Source organism: Medicago sativa, chromosome 8 (assembly GCF_051527215.1).
Source record: "Medicago sativa cultivar Bolivia chromosome 8, Bolivia_mono, whole genome shotgun sequence".
Lineage (NCBI taxonomy): Eukaryota > Viridiplantae > Streptophyta > Magnoliopsida > Fabales > Fabaceae > Medicago > Medicago sativa.
This window is the reverse complement of record NC_140756.1, coordinates 39,718,892-39,740,402: the sequence shown is the minus strand read 5'-3', so window position 1 is coordinate 39,740,402 and position 21,511 is coordinate 39,718,892. Positions and strand designations below refer to the sequence as shown.

The following is a 21,511-nucleotide window of genomic DNA, read 5'->3' as shown; positions in this document are numbered from 1 at the left end:
TAATGTTTCCAAATTCCATCTATAGCAACAAATTATCAACAACCTTTCCATGTAAAACTCTTTGTGTGGAATTTCTGAAGATTGTTAATAAGGTGCAGTCACATAATTCGTTGCGCTCCACTATCTTTCCATACATAAAGAAGAACTTGAACTCATCTCAAAGACACACACCAAAGATAAGCTTACTATAAACTTATCGGAAAAGAAAAAACTAATATTTTTAAAAGAGATAACACAAACAATTGAAACAAAAATATTCTTCATTAACTACTAAAATTACATAAAGAAATTCTTACTACTGAGATATTATTATTTAATAAATTACTCTAAGGTTTGTAGCAATCAAACTACTAAACCTTGATATTGTTTATGGGGATGACAAAATCACGTGAATTACTTTAAGAGCTTAAAATAAATATACCCATTGGAATTTGGATCCCATATAGTTATCTGAAAATTGAGAATAATGGAACGATAAACAACGTAAATGGCAAATTTAGAATGCATTTAGACGCCACAAAAAAAAAACAATTTTGTATGCAGATTGTAGAGAACGCATTTGGACGCCGCAATTTACGCTCCACTCTCTTCCATTGGTGGCTTCCCTCCTCCCTCTCAGATACCGTGATCAGTTTTATCAGTAAATTCCATGTTTCAACTTCACATTCTATTCTGATGCGAGACGGTTTAATTTTTTTTTTTTCTTCAAGTTTTCGTTTGATTGAGGGCCTCGGATCAGGTATCCCTACATTTCAATAGAAGCGGTTATTTTCGGTGTAAATCACCAAATTATAAAAAAGGCAACACCAAAACAATATTTTGCCTATATTATTAGTTATTATTTTGCCTATATTATTAGTTATTATTAGTTATGAAGGATGCATTGTATAAACAATTTAGAGTGTTGACAATGACATGATATAAATCCTTCATATGTTTGCTTATAAAAAATATTTATCCTTCATATGTTCGGACCATAAACTCTTATTGTTGAAGTGTTGAAAGTAAGATAGGAAGGGAAAATTTAACTCCCCAAAATCATGAAGAGAAGAGACAATTTATTTTACAGGAAACACATAAGTAATCAAAGACACATTGTACATGATATTACCTTTGTGAGGCTTCCTTCTCTATCTGTTTTAACATCCTCTTGTTTCTTATTCTCGTTGTCCGTCTTTCACTCCATCCCTTTCATCGTACTCTCCCTCCCTTTCAAACTGGCTTATGAGATCTTTCTCATACACATGCATGTTTTCATGTTGTGTGTTTAAATTTGAGAGAATATAGTAACCGATGTTCAACAATGATTATTGTAACTTACTTTCCCCACTCCCAGTCTCATCGAGGATTTGAAATGAGAAAGGCCCATTAATTATGACTTAGTTTATAGTTATTTTATGTGCCATGTTTTTACAGTTCCATAACCGTGTTTGTATTTTCGGAATATTTGCAATACTTGAGGGGTAAAATAGGAAAGAAAATAGGTTACACCAAAAGCATGTATTGCCTTTATTAATAGTTATAGATTTAATGATGTGGTATGTATATACACACATGTCATGCGAATTTCTTTTTCCAAAATTTTAATTTTTTTGTATTTTTTGCAGTATTTTCAATTTTTAATAATTTTCCAGCATTTTTTTAAAAAATAATTATTTTTTTAAATTTTCCAGATTTTATTTTTTATTTTAAAAATTTTTACGGGGGGGAAAACTAGAACTCACCTAAATTACAGAGGGGTAAAGACATAAAAAAATGACAAATGCCACGTGTACCCTATAAAAAATAAAAAATAAAAATAATTATACAGTCAGCACGCCACGTCAGCAGAAAAGGGTGACTCAGCGCGTCACGTCACGCCACGTCATCAGCTGGGGGGTCTCAAATGTGCTCAGGGGGGTTTTCGACGGAATCTTTATATTACAGGGTTGGAATCGAAAGAATCTTTTTTACAGGGGGGAAAACCGGAACTCGCCTATATTACAGGGGGGTAAAGACATATTAACCCTTTTTACATCATTCTTTTGTTTCAACATAAAGGTGTTATTCCTCTATTTCTTAAATGTTCTTAACTTTCACAATCTAGTCCTTGCACAGCCTCCTTTGCTCAACTAGGGTTTGTTAGGGTTTTGGTGTATAGGGCTTCATATAATCAGTTTTTTATCTCTGACTTTCTTTCCAACCAAACCGCTATGTCATCTACTTCATGTCTTCTCTTTTTTCTTACCTTCTATATTGTGCTACAAAATCACTAACTCTCCCTCAACCACCAACCCTCCATGTTACAAGTCTATCTTCTGTTAATCGCCTCACACCTCCATGTTAGAGGATCTCCATGTGCCATCCTAAAATGTCACCATGAAAACCATGTGTTTTGGTCACTCCATCACTTTGAGAAATAATAATTGTGTTGGAGTTTTTATGATTTTCTTGTTTTGATTTTTTGCTTGTGTTCTCTTGTTATTTTAATTTGCTTCAAGTTTGTACTCTACGTGTTTGTTGAAACACCTGAGGGCGACTTATATTGTTGATAATGTATTTGAGTAAAAGACTTACTGTTTCTATCACGAAATTCACCATTCTATCTTGTTATTTTTTTTATTACTCTTTATCATTGATCATATGTAGAATAATTTAGTTTGGCGGTTAGGATTAAGATTTTGGCTTGTTTATAGACTTTTGACTTATGAAATTTTTATACGCACTAATAGCATGTATTTATCTTTCAAAATACGGATGGAGAATGTCTCAACCAATAATCAATTTGGTTGTACTCACGCTATTTTGGCACTTGAATAACACTTATTTTATCATTAAAAAAAAACTTTCGTAATTGAACGGTCACTAATAATAATAATAATAACAAAAAACTTACTTAGAAATTCGTTTTAAAAACCAAATGCACATAATTATACTTTTCCAACATGTCCAAGGTGTTTGTTTTGGCTTAAAAAAATGAGTTTGTTTTAAACAATCTAGATAATTCTGAGAAAATCTCAAGCCTACAGCTAATTTGAAAATTGCTCTATAAAAAAATGAGTTTGTTTTAAACAATCTAGATAATTCTGAGAAAAGCTCAAGCCTACAGCTAATTTGAAAATTGCTCTATAAGAACCTCTAATTGCTCACAAGCAAATCTTTCTTACCTCAATATACACTTACAAATAGAATTACAATTATCTCACTCTAATGGCACCAACGGAAGCTCGAATTCACTACATATAGGTATGCCATGTTTAAATATACGTCTATAAGAAATATTTAGGATTTTTAAACCTAAATATAGGAAACATACTAAAACATTTAGATTTTTTTTTTCGTTCAATCAGTTTTTCTGGCATCTTTTGAGGAATGACATAGATTGTTCAACTAGATTTATACTAATGTGGGGCTTCTTCAAAGTTTTTCCTTTTTTTTATTGTTCAACTAAATTATTCAAATGATTCCTTCTTTTCATATGGGGCCAATCATTTTATTTTATTTTGGTACAAAGTCATTTGAATTTTTTAATGTGTAAAAGTTAAAGCATCAATCGACCATTTTTAAACATATATTGAATTCATATAAAGATTATTTAGCCAAAAAAATTTGGCTGGCTAAATAACTTTATGGCTGGTTTTTAGCCATAGTATAATAGGTGTACACTATACTATAAAAGTTTTGATACAATAGTTTACGGACTCCACTTGTGTAACATAGTGGATTTCTATGTTATATAACATTATCCAATCAGTGTGTGACACGTGGATTTTGTCCTCTTAACCTTTTAAAACGGTTAAATAGAAAAGTGATTTTAAAAGATCTGTCTTTTCTGAAAAATTAATATTTTTATTTTTATTTTTATTTTTATTTTCATCCCTTAGGATTGTATTACTGGCTCTGATACCAGCTTGGGGCAGGGTCGCCAGCGGAATTTTCTCGAACTTGATTTAACATTTGTTCGATTTTATTTAAACCTTGAAATGGTTTTAAGAGTGTTTTAGCTCTTTCTCTTTGTATAATTGTAAGATTTTCTAAATCTTCTGTTTCTTTTAGGAAATCATCAATATACTCTATATGATAATTTACTAAATCTTGAGCACAAAAAAGAATTTGTTTTAACACAATTCTTTCATTGTAAAAGTTTATATCAAAAATTATTTTTTCTAATCTCTTTTTAAAGAGTTCTACTTCTGTTCTAAGATTTAATCCGGGCATTATTAATTAGACACGGAGTTTTCCAAATCTTTAGCTTCATTTAAGAGTAATTCGATTTGTGTTAGAGCCTGGAAAGGTTTTAAAAGAATTTTCGCTCTTGTTTTTTGAATCTCGGTGAGATTATTTTCTTGAATTTCTTCTAATAGATTTTCAATTAAATCTATGTGAACCATTGTTATAGTTTGAGCCTTATAACAAATTTGTTTGAATACTATTAAATCATAATACCATTCAATATCACTGACTATGGTTTTTAGTCTTTCTTTCAAGACTTCTAATTCTTTTTTAATTGTTAACCCAGGCATTATATGTTTGAGGAACTTTCTAAAATTTTTTCTAAAGATTGTTCAAATTCAATTAGTTTTTGGGATGGCCATAACAGGGTTGTGGCTCTTTCTTTTTGTGTAATAGAAACATTTTCTGTTTCTTCTAATTCTTCTATTACTTCATCTACATATGAAATTTGTAGAATCATTAAATCATGGATTCCCCAAATTGTGTTCTTCATTTCTATTCTAAAAAAATTTTCTTCTATTTTGTTAACTAGGGCATCTAGTTTTATTCTGAATAATTTTAGTTCATTTTTTATTGTTATTCCTGGCATTATAATTTTTTATTAATTTTTAGAAGCTCAGTTTTTATTTCTGATAAATTTTTATCAAGCTTTATACTATCTAATGAAGTTCTTGGTGGTAGGAACCTTGGTTCACTAGTACTTTCTTCCTGTTCTAAGAGAGATGTTCTTTCTATTGTCATGATAGACTTTGATCTTTTTAGTGGTTTTAGAATTGGTGATTCTAATTTTACTAATGGTGCAAATAGTTCATCTATTTGTATTTTTTCTCTTCCACTAAACTCTACACTATAATGAGAGTTACTTAGCGCATAATTCATCTTATAACTTATACTAAAAGGATGATTTCCTGGTCTCATAAGTTTTTGGTCTTTGAGTTTATAATGAATTACTAAAGATCTATTTAGATCTATATCATATAGACTTGAACCTATTTGTAAATTTATATCGAATTTTATTTTTCCACCTTTTAAATTTACTTCACCTTTGGTTATTAGTGAATGTTTTTTATTTAACCTAGCATCTTCTATAAGAAGTTCTAGTTCTGAATTTATTCCTTTCATAAAAGTACTTTTTATAATTATTTGAATAGTCGATATATGAATATATCCTATCTTCTGTCTTTTTTCTAACGATAAGTGTTTTAACCTCTCGTTTATTTGTTCTTCATCAATCATAGATATTACAACAGATCCATCTGTTGATTCCATTGGTATGGGAACTTCTCCTATCATCATTCCATATTTTAGAATGTTTTCTCTAGATAGTTTTTCTTTTATTAAAGAAAAAATACTTTTTTGTTTGAAGTTTTCTTCTGGTTTTAAGGTAAAATCTACCCTTTCTATATGATCTATTAATACATCTGCCATAAAACCAGATGAATTTTCTTTTATCATACTATATTCCATTGTAAAATACTAAGGACTATAAAATCATACCTGACTTCTGGCTAGAAGTTTTTGATAATTCTGATCTTTCGATCTTCTGGATTCTGAAATAATCTTTCGATTATTGATATTGAAATAAAAATCTTTCGATTTGCTAATGACAACCTCAAATCTTGCGAAGTCCTTTCCCAACAACGTTTTTCACAAACTAAGGTACTTACTTCATTGATTTTTGTTGTAATTTACAAGTGAGCATCGAGGCTCTTATTTATAGGAGGAAAGGACTTACAGAGTAGGTCACATGTCATTTTCCTTCCAGCTAAAAAGAAAAACAAACAAAACACGTAAAGGAAAAAGTAAAAGCATTATCACATAAGGTGATAAGGTTTTCAACTAAATGGACCCCATCTGACTCAGATGATAAGGTTCCATTATTACAACTTTGTTCCTACGGTCATCTACATGATACGTGTTTAGGCTTTTCCTTTTGCCTTATCTTCAAGTACTGTGATTGTCGGTATTTTGTCTTCTTCTACCGTCACTTTCTTTTTTGCACACCATTTACAGCTATGCCCTTTGTATTTTGAGAAGTGTTGACAGCACTCTTGTTGAACTTCTTCTGGGATTTGACTAAGAGCATTCTCAAACCTTGAGAATAATTCTTCATAATGGAGTGTTTGCTTGAGGTGTTCCTCTGAAACCTTCCTCTTTGAATCACAGACCATGAGACAGGTTTCTGTAGTGTAAAGGACCTTAATTAATAATGGTAGAACCATATCTAATAAGGTTATCATAAAAACGTTTCATTTGATAAATGAACGAATCTACTGTCCATCCAATACTTTCTGAATTTGGAGGTAGATAGGTTTTATTTGAAATTCCTATTTTGATGATTGTTCTTGGTTTTACAGCCATAAAATTATTTTCTTCAAAGAACCATGGATAGGTTTGTTCGAACTGGAGATATATTTCTCTTCCTTTAGCAAGAAAGTCATTAAATCTTTTTGTTGTATCACCAATTTCTTTTGGAAGATCAGCCAATTCTTGGAATCTATGACCTTCTCCTTCTTCAAGATACACGGTCTTAAGCATTCCATAGTCATAAAATTCTTTAATCAATTCCTTGGATATTCCTGGAACTGTATTAGCTTTTACCCCATGTGTGGTATTGACTGGGTAAAAACATTCAAGTGCTAATTCTTCTTTGAAGTTGGCTAGCCATCTCCACTTTCCCATGAAATCATCAAGGGTTTTTGGCTTATTTTTTTCTTTCTAGAGATTTATTATGGATCCCACTGAGATCTTTTTCTTTGACTCCATTTTTGATGGTTGACCAATTTCTTTAGCAATGGTCATTTCTTTATAGGAGGCTTTGTAAGCTTCTTTTGCTTTTTCCATTGTTGGATAAGCTTTGTGTCTAACATTTTTGCCATTAATGTGAAGGCTTGCAATTGCCCAATTGTTGTAGATGCCTTTCATCGGACCATCAAAGATGACATACACATTCTTTTCTGGTTGTAGATCGACAGCATCGCTTGGTTGGTCTAAGCCATTTTTTGACTTTTCATCTTCTTGTTCAACTTTTTCAGCCCATGACTTTTTCGTATCTTCCTCTGGTATAGAACCTGCTGAAGATGTTGATGAAAAACTTTGTTGTTCATTCAAAGTCTTTTTTGTTGGTTCTTCTGTTGTTGTTGGAGTTTCAACATTTATGATCTTGGTTAGGCTTTCGATCATTTTAATCATCTCCCCCCTCTCCGAAGAGAGTTGTTTTAGCTTTTGGCTATGAATTTCAATTTGTTCATCTTTTTGCTTCAGGCTATTGTAGAGATCTTTTAGAGCTTGCTCCATTCTCTTGTCAAAGTATCTGCAAAACAATTGTTTTCTGATTTTATTAGTTGAATATAAGGATAGAATTGTTGGATGCGCATTTGCCATCTAACAAGTCTTCCTTGTTTATGATCAACTTTTAAATTGTAGCGCCAAAATCCGCTAGCATAAGTTGAATCAGTTCGTAATAAAAATCTTGATGGAATTAAATCCATTCTCCATTTTTCTAAAACATTTAAACAAGAAAGAGTTTCTTTCTCATTGATATGATATCTTGTTTCAGCATCTTTAAAAGAACCCGAAATATACTTGCATAAAACAAGATCTTTATCCTTAATTCGGATGTTATTACTTGAATAATCAAGTTTTGAATCAGTTGAAACTGATGTTTTATCTGATCGCCCATTAGGGATATCTGATTTTAACTGTGGGGTTGCGCCCACAATGGTATAGGATTGTTGTGGGGTTTCATCCTCAACATATCCATTGAGATTTAATCCCAATTTTTGTTTACCATTAGGTAGAGCACTCATAACTCCAGCCCATGTAAACTGATTTGCATCAACATTTACAACCAAAAAATCATTTTCTGTTGGGTTGTATAGTTGTGGTAAAACTTTTAATTTTTCTTTTAAAGATTTTACAGCCTCAGTATCTTTTTGTGTCCATGACCATGGCACTTTTTCAGATATCTTCTTCTGTAAAAAATTTCTATCATTTGCTAAGTCTTGAAGAAATCCTTCACTAGCAATATAATTTAAACATCCCAAAAATCTTTGGATTTGTTTTCTATCCACTAATTGATCAGGAAAAAGTAAAAAAATTTCTTGAACATGCGGTGATAAATTGAGCTTTCCTCCTTCTCTTATGATAAGACCAAGGAATTCGATTTCTTGTTTCAAAAGTATTGACTTTTTTCTGGATAGAACAATTCCTCTATCTTTTATTCTGTTTAAAACAGTCATAACATCTTTAACATGTTGTTCTTTACTTCCTTTAGTAAAAATTAATATGTCATCGATATATACAAAACAAATATGATCAAGACCTTTAAGAGTATTGTCCATAAATCTTTGATATATTGATGGTGCTTGTTTTAAACCAAATGGTAAAACATTCCATTCAAAATGTCCTTCTGGACAACTGAAAGCTGTTAAAGGTTTAGTTTCTTCTGATAACCTTAACTGCCAGTATCCAGATTTTGCATCTAAAGATGAAAACCAATTACATCCTCTTATTTTTTCGAAAATGTAATCTTTTCTTGGTAACTTATATGAGTCACTTATGGTTGCCTCATTAAGTTTTTTATAATTGATTACCATTCGAGCTTTTCCTCTTTTTATCTCATTGTGTTTTCTGACATAAAAAGCTGGCGCTAAATGTGGACTAATAGAAGGACTTATTAATCCTTTCTCTAATAGTTCTGCTATTTCTTTTTTAAATTCTTCCTTATCTTCTCCTGAATAAGGGATTTTGTACAGGACCTTAACTTCCTTTTTAGGTTCTTTAAGTTTTACAACAATTAAATCTTGTATTTTATTTATTATAGTATCCAATGGATTTTCAGAACAAACTTGATCTAGATGATATCCTAAATTTTGTTCAGTTGTTAAATAAAACTTTCTCTTATCCCACATACATCTAAGTATATTGAGATTTTCTGAAATTGCTTTTAAAATTTCATTTTTTGTTATAATGTTTGTTGTAACAAATTCACTTTCTTCTGGATTATTGACATCAAACCAATTTAATGTTATGGTGTCAGTTTTTTGAATAAAAGGATTATATAACTTTAAAAAGTTATTTCCTATTATCAAATCTATTCCAGAATCATGTTCATAGATTGATTTTACATAGAAGTATCTATGTTCAATTTTTATAAAAACATGTTTTAGAACAAACCATATTTGATGTTTTTTCTTATCAGCAAAGATAATTTCTTTTGGTTTTTGTAGTCTAATCCATCCTTCCTTAATTATGGATCTCCTACCAAAACATAAAGTGGCACCGGTATCAATATAACCCATGATTTTCTTTTTATTCAGTGTTACCTGGATAAATGTTGCATTAGGGTTTCCATTTTTTAAAATTTTCCTACTCATTCTTCAATTTCTTCCTCAGTAGTATATTCAAAAATACTACTTTCATCAGAATCTATATCTGATTCTATTGGTTCGAAACCTACTTCCCAAATTAATTTCAAAGTTTCTTTTTTAGAATCTTTCTTTTTAGGACATTCATTTGCATAATGTCCTTCTTCATTACACAACCAACATGTGCATGTTTTCTTTCCTTTAGGACATGAATTCCTTTTAGGATATTTTTTATTTCTCCTAAAGTATTTTTGTTTATTGAATTTTTTAGGAAATTTCTTTTTTCTTTAATATTCAGAACGATCTATTTTCCTAAAAACTTTCTTCTTTTTCTTTCTTATAGGTTTACTACAACCGTAGTTTCCTACTTTGTCTCGAATTTTATCACAGCAAACATTTATTTTTGCTTCTCTTTTAGCAGTTTTTTCCATGCATTTTTCGGATATCCATCTCCTTAATACGGTTATTCTTGTTCCTAAAGTATCGTCTAATCCTACGATCCTTTCTAGGTGTTCTTGGATTACTTTTTCCATTATTGTTCCTACACATGATGGAATTTTATTGTAGAATAATCCTAAAAGATTATATTGTAGTCTCTCTTGTGGAGATATTGCATAATAATATTTGCTAAATTCACATATGAATGGTTCAACATAACACATATCACAGATTCTTAAATTAAGGATTCTATGAATATTTGTATATTTTAGGTCTGATTCTGCTTCTGGCGCATCAAAACCTACAAATTCCTTTTTCAAAATTGAATAGACATGATTTATCACTTCTTCAGTTGTTGATGGAAGCTCTAAATCTGATTGTTCAGACATAAAACTCCAAGCATTTCCTATAGTTTTTGTTTTTAAATAGTTAAAAATGCTTTTTGAACTTAGTTTTCCTAATGTAGGGTCTAATTGGATAGTTACCATGTGATCATGATACCAACTTCTTAGCTCTCTTTTAATATCCTCACTACAGTCAATATTTAAAACATTATCTTCTTTGTAGCGATTTATTGTTGGTATATATTTAGGTGGTATTTGTTTAAATTTTCTTTCATCCATTTTATTTTGAATGATTTGTTGATCGATGAATTCTTCTTCACCCTCTCGACGCCCTCTTTTACGTCCTTGTTCTGATGATTCTGGTTGCTCATTGGTTTTCACAAGTCCTACTTGTGGTTCTTCTTCCATACTGAAAGAACTTTCCGAACCAAAGTCGTAGACAAACTTGTTTTCGTCATCAGATTCTTCGGTTATTTGGTTTTTCCTATTAATGTCTAGGGAAGCCATTAATGTTTGTAATTCATTTAACTGGTTTGCTATTTCTTCTTCTGTTTCGTCCATATTAGGGTAATGGCGCGAAAAAGTTAATTTCTTTTTCTGATTTTTCTGAAATTTCTATTATGTCTCCCCCCTCTTTTTTGACAAAAGTTTGTAATTGTTCTAGGGTTAGACATTTATCTCTCATAGGTAAGAGTTTTAATAGATCGATTAAGTCGTCTATTTTTATACAAAGTCTTTCATCTAGTAATCTTTGGTTTTCTTCTAGATCAGACAATTTTTTATTGAGTTTTTCTTCAAACTCTTTTTCTCGTAGAACTTCTATTATTTTATCTAACTGTTTCTGGAGTACTGTTAGATTTTCAAAAATATCTTGTATATTTTCACTTACACCTTTACTAGCCATATGTATAAACTTTTGTATTCTAAGGCTTAAAAGATTTGCAAAGTTTTCATACTCCCAGTATGTAGAATAATCATTTTCAATTATTAGAAACCAGTATGCTATTTCTCTTAGCCAATTAATTTGATTTCTCATTCTAATTATATTATTATAATTAGGTTTTAGTATGAATGGTTGAGGTATTATTTTTCCAAATGGGTTTATAAGACCTTCCATAGACTATTTTATTCTTAATTTGCTTTGGACTTTTTAAGCCGGTTTTTATAAGAACTAGTTTTAAAAGATTTCTGACATGTGTCAAAGTTTGACTGGCCAATGGTACAATGGTACCCAACTACTATGGTACGTAAGTGTTTTCCATAGTTTACACTATGCTATAACATAAAGTAAGTTTAACGACCATTATTATTAATGAAAAGTTTAAGTGACACTTATTTAGACAGCCATAAAGTAGTAACATTTATTTAGCCAGCCATGAAGCGGGTTTAACAACGATTGTTAATGGGGGAAATAATAGAAATGCTAAACATGTTTTTCTAAATAAAAAATTGCTAACAAGTGTCCTAAAGATATAAAAATTATAACTACATACATGATTTTCAATGTAAAAGTTATTAGTTTTAGATGCTTAAACAATGCTCTAAGGCCTAAGGGCATTTGTTAGCATTTTCATATATACAAGACCAAATTTCTAGTTTTCATAGACAATTTCATAGACAAGAAAGACCAACATTGATTTTGAAGATGTTTAAACAGGGAAAGCACTTTGTGTTGATTCATGGAGGCATCCATGGTGCATGGTGTTGGTATAAGATTGCAACTGAACTAAAATCAGCTGGTCATAAAGTCACAGCACTAGACATGGCTGCTTGTGGTATCAATCCAAAGCAGATACAAGAGGTTCATTCAATTTCTGAATACCATCAACCTTTGATGACATTTATGGAGTCACTTCCTTGTGAGGAGAAAGTAATTCTTGTTGGTCATAGTCTTGGAGGGTTGTCTGTGTCTATTGCTATGGAAAACTACCCCTCACAAAATATTTGTTGCAGTTTTCATCACAGCAACTGTTGTCACTCAAAACCTCACTTATCCTGCTTTTCTTCAAGAGGTACTTTGCATACAATGATACTATTTGCATATTTACACTTTGCTCACAAGTCACATAACATTTACTTTATATTTGTAAGGGGAAAAAAATTAGGATTTGAATTCTATCAATAATAAATCCTATTGAATTTACGGAGTTATACGATCTACACTTTTGTATCAAAACTTGGACCGTCTATGTGTCAACTTTTGTAAATTGAGTCCAAAATATAAAGCCAGAATATAAATTGTCTAATCTTAATATGATAGTTCAAATTGTGTGATTGTATGAATGTCGAAAATCTTATCTAAAAGTTTTTCCTTCTAAATTATGATATTTAAGATTTTATAATGGGAAGTCAAACATACTAGAAAACAGTGTTAAACTCATAATGAAAAATAAGAAACAAAAAATATTGTGGTAGTCCGTAGTTTGAGATAATATTGAAATTATTTGGAGTGTTATATTTTTATTGTATTATTCAATTTCTTTTTTTTTTTTTTTTTTTTGAGGGAATATTGAGCTTTTCCTTGTTCCTTCGTCGGCTGCTAGAAACCCTGAGCAGGTATTTTCCTTCCCGTCATTCTCTTCTATCGCAAGCATGAATTCAAATTTATCAATATTATTGCGGCAACCTCGAAGATTCCTCAAAATCTTCACAAAGACCATTAACAATAACACCCCGGTTTTGAATAGGCGGATTCCGGATTTAACCTTCCCAAATGTCCCCGCTGATTTAGTCAGCAGCATATCCATCTTCCTCTGCCGCGGTATAAAGCGCGATTCACTAGGCTTCGATCACAGAGTTACAATCTCTTGGTTCCATTGATTATCTTAACACAACCTCCGAATCTTGTTTACTCTTGTTAAGGGTTTTTTCTCAGGGCTTTAAGCCATATCAATGTTTTTATGGTGGGATATTGGTTGCACTTGATGTTCCTGGCAGAGAACGTCAAGTATTAGAATTAGTAATCAAAGTAAGAGAAATTGAAAGTCGTGGCACGCAAATAGGCGAAATTGAAAGTCGTAGCACGCAAATGGACAACCCAATGTATCTCTAAATAACGAAGAAAGAGAGGTAGTTGATTCAAGGATGGAGTTAAGCGATGAAAATTGTATAACATTGTATAACAGGAGCTTTGGTTTTCTTTCACTAGTTTTATTTCATTCTCAAACTAGTTTTATTTCAAATAAATGATTACTCAGTTTAAGAGTATGAAGTGTGGTACTCCGTATGCTTTTTTCTGTTATTTTACCTAATTTATTTTGATGTTGTTTTATTTGTGCAATGGGCTGTATTATTTCAACAACAAAAAAAAAATATTGATTTAAATTGAAGTGTACCACTACGAGGTGTTTGTTTAACGGTACAAACTTACTATAAAATGCATCATTAGTAGCTTAGACCTAGTTCAATGAGTAATGATGATATTGTTAGACTAAACACTTCTATTTAAGTTCGAATCCACGACGTGAGCTCACAGTTGTATGTGTGAATTTAGGGTGTGTTTATCGCTTCGTCAACAGAAAAACAATTACTCTTGTGCATTTAACTGCGATTTGATGAATTTTTTTGGTGTGCGGAACATGTAGCGAAGGAGAAGAGTGGGCTCAGCTTTGGACAAACAAAATTTCATCATCGACGTGCCGGACAAAGCTCCAATCCTCTCGTCTGACGGACTCGATTTGTTAACATCCAGAATGTACCAATTATCACCATCTCAAGTAAATAGAATTTTATCAATTGGAAAAAATAGAAAAATCAAATTCATATTACGTATTTTGATTTGATTTTAGCTAAAGTTTGTGCTATCTATAATATAAATATGATTTATATTCATTATTATTAATACTTAATTAAATCAAATTCAATTTCTATATGCAGGATTTGACACTTGCTTTATCTAGGGAGACCTTTACCTCCCTTTTTGAGCGATGCTGATTTATTGATGAAACAAACAACTGTTACAAATGAAAACAATGGAATGGTGCCTAAAATCTTCATCATCTCTGAAAATGACAATTTGCAAACAAAAGATTTTCAAGAGTGGATAATTGAGACAACTGGTCCATATGCTAAAGTGAAAATGATTGAGGGTTCAGATTACATGGTCATGCTCTCCAATCCTACAAAACTTAGCTCTGAACTTCTAAACATTTCTTACAATTATTAACCTTTGAATAAATGTTCCATTAAAGTTTATGGTAAAGTTTGCATTGAACATGCTACTTAAATTGTTTCTGTTTTATGTCTTGTTTTTTGGTTTTAGTAGCATTTGAAAACCTTGCTTCAAGATCAAGATCCCTTTCTTGAGGGGTATTATATACATTTATTGTTTCTTTTTCAAATAAATCTCCAATTAATATATTTTTTTGTACGTAGATAAAGTGGTAAAGATCAGTAAAACTCACACACACTACAAAATCGCATGTTTGAACATGAGTAAAAATGTTCAATTTAACAATTTCGACATTACCAGTTGAGCTAGAATTTACGGACAAATCTCCAATTAATATCACCAAAGTATTTTGGAATATGAAAAAAAGAAGTCAAGATTAATTATATACATATACGATCGGTATGTTAGACACATTAATACATAAAATAGACATCGTAATCTTCCAAACCAAGTGTTTTTCTGAGAGAAATTTTAGCAAATGTCATAAGGACTTGGTCTATTAAAGCTCATTATTTATGATCTGAATGAATCATGCAAAGTTGTACCCTCGAAAAAATCTCATCTAACTTTTGACTTGGATACTCCACTTTCTCAGCAACCATTGCTCATAAACTCATACAAACCAAGGTTATCAAAATCGAGACTTTACTTCAAGTCGAAAGGGAGTAGCAAAATCGGGACTCATAAAATCGCAATCAAAATCGAAGGATTTTACTCAAGGACTTTTGTAGAATCTTTATAGGATAGCAAAGTCGGGACTCGTAAAATCGCAATCAAAATCGAGGATTCTACCAAAACAAAAATAATGTTAAATATATGTTATATATTGCATATAGTCATAAATGACTAAAGTTCAAAGTCCATAAAATACATATACATAAATGTGGGGGGGGAAGTGAAAGAATGAAAAAAAATTGCCTTTTGGGTATTTATAGAACGGGTCATAGATTCAAATCGGATCAATTTACGAACCGGGTCAAAAATTGACCCTTATCAAAAAAATGAATAAAATCCTTCAAAATCCATCAAAATCCTGCGATTTTGAATGGATTTCACGATTTTGTGCGATTTTGTGCGACTTTGATAGGATTTTGCCTGTTTTTAGGACTTTGCTATGGATTTGAGTCGTTGAAGCTACGCAAAGTCGCAAAAACCAGGATTTTGGGACTTAAGTCGCGTTTTTGATAACAATGATACAAACCTAAAACTGTTACTTCTGAAAGCTCTCTACTGGTATACTCTAGTGCTGTTAAACAATGGAAGATCAAGTGATAGTGATTGTGATGGAAGAATGTAAGTCCTCTAAGACAGTTAAACAAAGGTATTCATTCTATCTATTTATTTCATTTACCCTCATATATGTTATTAATATGTATCATATGAACATACATACATTATTGTAGCCATTGTGAAAAAAACACGGGGGATCAAATCATTACGATGGAAGAATCTAAGTCGTCTGATCCAACTAGGTACATATTTGGTCGGTTTAATTTACCCTCGTATATGTTTTTTTTTCCTTGCTTTTAATTTGTATCACATGAACACACATAAATTATTATAGCGATTGCGAAAAAAAACACGGGGGATCAAATCATTCTGATGGAAGAATCTAAGTCGTCTGATCCAGCTAACCGAAAAAAAGTATGTACTCAATCCGTTTAATTTACCATCCTGCAATTTATTCTACTATTCTTTTTTGGGCTTCTAATTTCTTGAAGCACCCAAAAAGTCATAAATCCCGGTATAAACTTATGTTAATATAGGTACAAACTTAGCGACGAAGAAAGATTTCATCAAGTAGCTGGTCTCTCAGTAGGATTGTGCTTGTTCTTGATTATCTACCCTGTCTCAAAGGCTTCAACGGATAGCGATGACATTGCAAAAGATCACACTTTCTTGACAATTTATCACACAGCTTTTGTTTTGGCGGCTCAATTATATCTACTTGGTCTAATAGTAGACCACCCAGTTAACAGTAGCATCTTTGGAGTCTTATACATGCTGTTGATTTCAAGTACAATATCAGTTATAGAAGTGGCCCTTGTTTCACGGACTGCTGCTATCATCGATTTGATCGTATGGATGTTCATAATTTTAGTAGCTGTCGCTGCTAACTGGCGAGTGATCACTAATGCCAATTTAGAAGCCTCGAAAAAATTCATGAAATCCAGAGCAATTATTTGTGTTATTTCCCTACTTTGGATGATTAATTGCATAGTGCACTCTTTGAATGCTCTTTTTTTAAATAAACTGAGAGTTAAGAGTAGTGTTTTGAATTTATGAGGTCATGTTGCTTTATCGATTTGCCTCTCATATAAAGTGACTCTTCTCACTTTATTAGAGATTTATTATGGTGAATGTTAGATAATGAGATATTCAGTTGATGTTGTTGGGTCTATTAGATTTATAAGTTTAGTCTAACTCTTTTAGGTTTGACTATATATTGGTTTGTAACCCTTATTTTGTTTTCTTATGTCATTCGTATTATTGAAACCATAATCTCCTTTTTTGTTCTCTCTAATTCTTTATATTGTTCATATAACATCAAGAGTATGGTTCGATCCTCTTTGAACCATATGTTTCCACTCCAAAACCAATAAAAGTTAGGAGAATGTTGTGTGATCGATTTGTTTTAGTTTTTAGTGTTGGTGTTTGAATTTGTTAATGATTGTTGAAATTTGATGCACATTTTTTAGAATACATTAGAAAGATATAGAATCACTCTTACTTTTTTTTTTTGAAAGAAGAATCACTCTTATTTGTTAAATGACAATGCACACTTGTAGATATTTCCGGATTGAACTTATGTGCATCATATGCCCCCAAAGCTCTGCGTCTTGATGCAACATTGGCATTGGAATTTGAATATTCATTCCTTTTGGAACTTGGATACCTTTAAAATTAATGTCTTCAAAAGCTTGTCTAACAACCGATGATGCTGGTAGATAAAGCCTCAATGTCTCTTGAATCACCATTGTTAACTGGAAGTACACATATTTATTCAAGATCTTAAATTACTTGTCAGTAAGAAAAGCTTATGAACTAAAAAATGTGCTACAATTTTACAAGATATTTGAAGTGTTTGTGAGCAATTGATAGATGCCTAAAGAGAAATTTTTTGTCATAGTACGCATGTCGGGCCTACTAATATGCAACTCAATAACAAGTGGGTGGAACCGAGTTCCACTTGTGTACCATTAAGGTACCAATGATATATACCATTGGCCAATTAGAGTGTGCCACCTACCAATGTTACTTTATAAATACTTTATTTGATAGATTTTTTTAAAGGGTGTGTCACGTGGCACATTCTAATTGGACAATGGTATATACCATTATGGTACACAAGTGTTATCTGTTGAACTGATCTAACTCATTTATATAACTGAATCCACCAAACCTAAATGAGCCGAACCGACCCATTTGTCGGCTCTAGCTATAAACTAATTAAATCAAAACATAATGTACTGAGACATGAGACATTAGTACATAGATTGTGTAACAACATACCGTTTTCATGCTTTTCAGTAGATTTGCATCTATAATACCATCATTTCCACAAATTTTAAGCACCTCGGCACGAACACGATTTTGCCAATCTGGATGTGTAGCAAGCAACATTAAGCACCATGATGTTGTAATTGCAGTAGTCTCATATCCAGCAAAGAATATATTTTTGCAATTATCTATCATGAATCTTTCTCGTGAGCTGGAGTTTGGTAAGAAGCTATCACCACTCTCACATTTCTTTGCACTATCAAGTATCATTTGTAAGAGATTTTGTTCATCATGAGCATGAATTTGGCGTTGTTTTATGAGCTTCGATATCTTTGAGCTTATCTCTTTCTCTAATCTCCACATTTGTCTATTGCTTTTGTTTGGCAAATATTTAAAACAAATTATGATTCCATTGTGAACATTAGTATCATCACTAGTAATAATATAGAACATAATATTTGACAAATAATAAGAACATAATATTATATACTCCCTCCGTTTCAAAATGAGTGTTGCTTTAGCAAAAAAAAATTGTTTCAAAATGAGTGTCGCTTTCAGTTTCCAATGCAATAATAACTTTTTCTTTTCAATTGTACCCTCCAATTAATACTTTGCACACTACTTCCAAAGTATTACTTGTAAAACTAACCAATAGTTAATAAGGATAATTTGGTAAAATAACAATTCTCTTTCTCTTAATCATTGCATTTCTTAATATGTGTGTAAACACCTAAAACGACACTCATTTTGAAACGGAGGGAGTATAAAATAAATTAGTTGTTTAATTTTATGGAAGAATTTAAATTTTATGTGCTATAAGTGTAAATATTTCCTCATAAAGAAAATAAGTGCGTGTAGACATTTGATTTTTACGAATTGAGATCCTCTCAATTTCCTACAAATAAATGGCAATGTCCATTACTATAGTTTTGTACTAAATATATGATATAAATGCACACATTTTTATAATATGTGACATTAATTGAATATTTATACGTCAAAACTATAGTAATGGACTTTGCCATTTATTGTAGGAAATTGAGAGGATCTTAACTCGATTTTTACACTATCAATCAAACATAATTGTTACACCCTCCGGTCACTATTATAAGCAAAATTTCACTTTTTATGTTCATTCATTAAATGATGTATGTGGTCTATTTAATGGACCACATACATCATTTATTGAATGAACCTAAAAAGTAGATTTTTGCTTATAATAGTGACCGGAGGATGTATTTCATTAAAAATATTTAAATGTAATCATAACTAGACTAGATATCTTGTAGGACATATATAAGATAACTTATGATCAATTGTTAGGGTAAAAAATGTACTGCACTAATTGTACATAAAAATTATCCTCATATCATCATATGATAATCATAATATGATAAAGATTAAACATACCTAAATCCTCGAATTCCAGCAAAAAATTTGCAAAGGATGTTTTGAAGTTCTCTAAGCTTTGAGAATATTTTTCTTCCTTCAACATAATTGCTCCCAAAACAAGCTCTTGCAATTATGTCACCTGATAAGTTTCGCAAGTCTTGGTCAACTTTAATCTCTGAAACTCCGTCTTTTTCCAATTTTGTCTCCCATGATCTTATCATTATATTTGTGGAAGTCGACTATCATGCCAACCTCTGCCTTCAGCGTGATTAAAAAAACATTGATTTTCAATCAACATTTACAAGCAATTGTATGCAAAAACAACATTGTTACTATTGCATATGCATATACATGCCTATCATTGTAAATTAGTTTTCAATGTCAAGATAATCCAACATCTTAAAATATACTCCCTCCGGTCACATTTATAAGCAGTTTTGTCTTTTCACATTCATTCTTTTCGCATTCATTAAATGAGTGATGTATCTTGAATATAATGTAATCCATATTCATCAATTATTTAATAAATTTGAAAAAGCAAAAGTTGAGCAGATTTGAAAACCTTGCTTCAAGATAATTAATAATCTCTTTTGGTGTTTTAGTTGAGCAAACAATATTTGTGCTTCAATTTGATATGTTGTTAAGTGAAAATAACATTACATTGACTCGCTTCATCATGTTTATATGAAAAATAACATGACGCTGATGACATAGCACATTCATTTGAACAAAAATTTGTCCTTAAATAGTACTCCCTTTTCAAATTATATACATTTTTCTTGTGGGGTATTATATATATTTATTGTTTCTTTTTCAAATAAATCTCCAATATTTTTTTTTTTTGTTTATAGATGAAGTGGTAAAGATCACTTAAACTCACACACACTATAAAGTCGCAGGTTTGAACCTGAATAAAGATGTTTAATCTAATAATTTCGATATTGCCAGGCTTTACGGACAAATCTCCAATTAATATCACTGAAGTATTTTGTAATAATAAAAAAAAAATCATGATTAATTATATTATATACATACACATATACAATCGGTATTTAGACACAAGTGTTTTTCTAAGAGAAATTTTAGCAAATATCATAAGGACTCACTCTATTATAGCTCATTATTTATGATCTGGATGAATCATTGCACAGATGTACCCTCGAAAAAATCTCATCTAACTTTTGACTTGGATACTCCACTTTCTCAGCTACCATTACTCATAAACTCATGCAAACGGTTACAATTGTTACTTCTAAGAGCTCTTTACTAGTATACTCAAGTGCTGTTAAAAAATGGAAGATCAAGTGATTGTGATGGAAGAATCTAAGTCCTCTAAGACAATCAAACAAAGGTATTCATTCTATCTATTTATTATTTAATTTACCCTCATATATGCTATTAATATGTATCATTTGAACCTACATACATTATTGTATTCTATCATCCCAACATGTATTGAATCTATTATCATTAATGAAATGAGTTAAGCTTGTTCCTCTCAAAAAAAAAAATTTACATTATTGTAGTGATTGTGAAAAAAGTACGGGGAATCAAATCATTACGATGGAAGAATCTAAGTCGCCTGAACCAGCTGACCCAAAAATGTATGTACTCAATCCGTTTAATTTATCATCCTCCAATTAATTCTACTATTCTTTTCACCCAAAAATTCCATATATCTCTATATAAACTTTTGTTAATATAGGCGCAAATTTAACGATGAAGAAAGATTTGAGCAAGTGCCCAGTTGCTCAGTAGGATTATGCTTGTTCGTGATTTTTGTCATTGCCTTAAAGGTGTTGAGTTTGATTTTCAAGATTCTTAACATAAAGAAGGAGGTTAAAAAACATTAGCTATTGGAAAAGTCACACCTCGTTTAGTGTGGTGAAGCAACATTAGCTATATGTTGGACCTAGGTTCTTTGTTTTTAGATACACCACTCAGTAACACTTTAAGCTTATCTCCGACTTAGTTTAAATCTTTGTTTTGTGAAAGTGCGGTTGTATTGAGACATTGAGGTGAGAATTGGGTTTCAAATCATTTGGTTTATTTCATTTGGACTGTGCGGTTTATTTCATCCTGAT

The 21,511-nt window shown here is 31.2% G+C and overlaps 2 long non-coding RNA genes and 2 pseudogenes across 3 annotated transcripts; 2 read left to right on the top strand and 2 right to left on the bottom strand.

Moving 5' to 3' along the window:
- Positions 1-281: 281 nt before the first annotated feature.
- Positions 282-1,495, bottom strand: LOC146899049 (uncharacterized). Its single transcript, XR_015022216.1, has 2 exons — positions 1,112-1,495; positions 282-745 (listed from the first exon to the last, which is right to left on the bottom strand). It is a non-coding gene; the product is annotated as an uncharacterized LOC146899049 (long non-coding RNA).
- Positions 1,496-11,587: 10,092 nt separating this feature from the next.
- LOC146899048 (methyl jasmonate esterase 1-like) lies at positions 11,588-14,681 on the top strand (annotated as a pseudogene). Its single transcript, XR_015023176.1, has 4 exons — positions 11,588-11,606; positions 11,917-12,375; positions 13,948-14,079; positions 14,240-14,681. The product of XR_015023176.1 is annotated as a methyl jasmonate esterase 1-like (transcript).
- A 1,787-nt stretch (positions 14,682-16,468) lies between these two features.
- Positions 16,469-20,105, bottom strand: LOC146899047 (cytochrome P450 714B3-like; annotated as a pseudogene).
- A 532-nt stretch (positions 20,106-20,637) lies between these two features.
- Positions 20,638-21,504, top strand: LOC146899046 (uncharacterized). Its single transcript, XR_015022538.1, has 3 exons — positions 20,638-20,778; positions 20,954-21,031; positions 21,133-21,504. It is a non-coding gene; the product is annotated as an uncharacterized LOC146899046 (long non-coding RNA).
- The last annotated feature ends 7 nt before the right edge of the window (positions 21,505-21,511 follow it).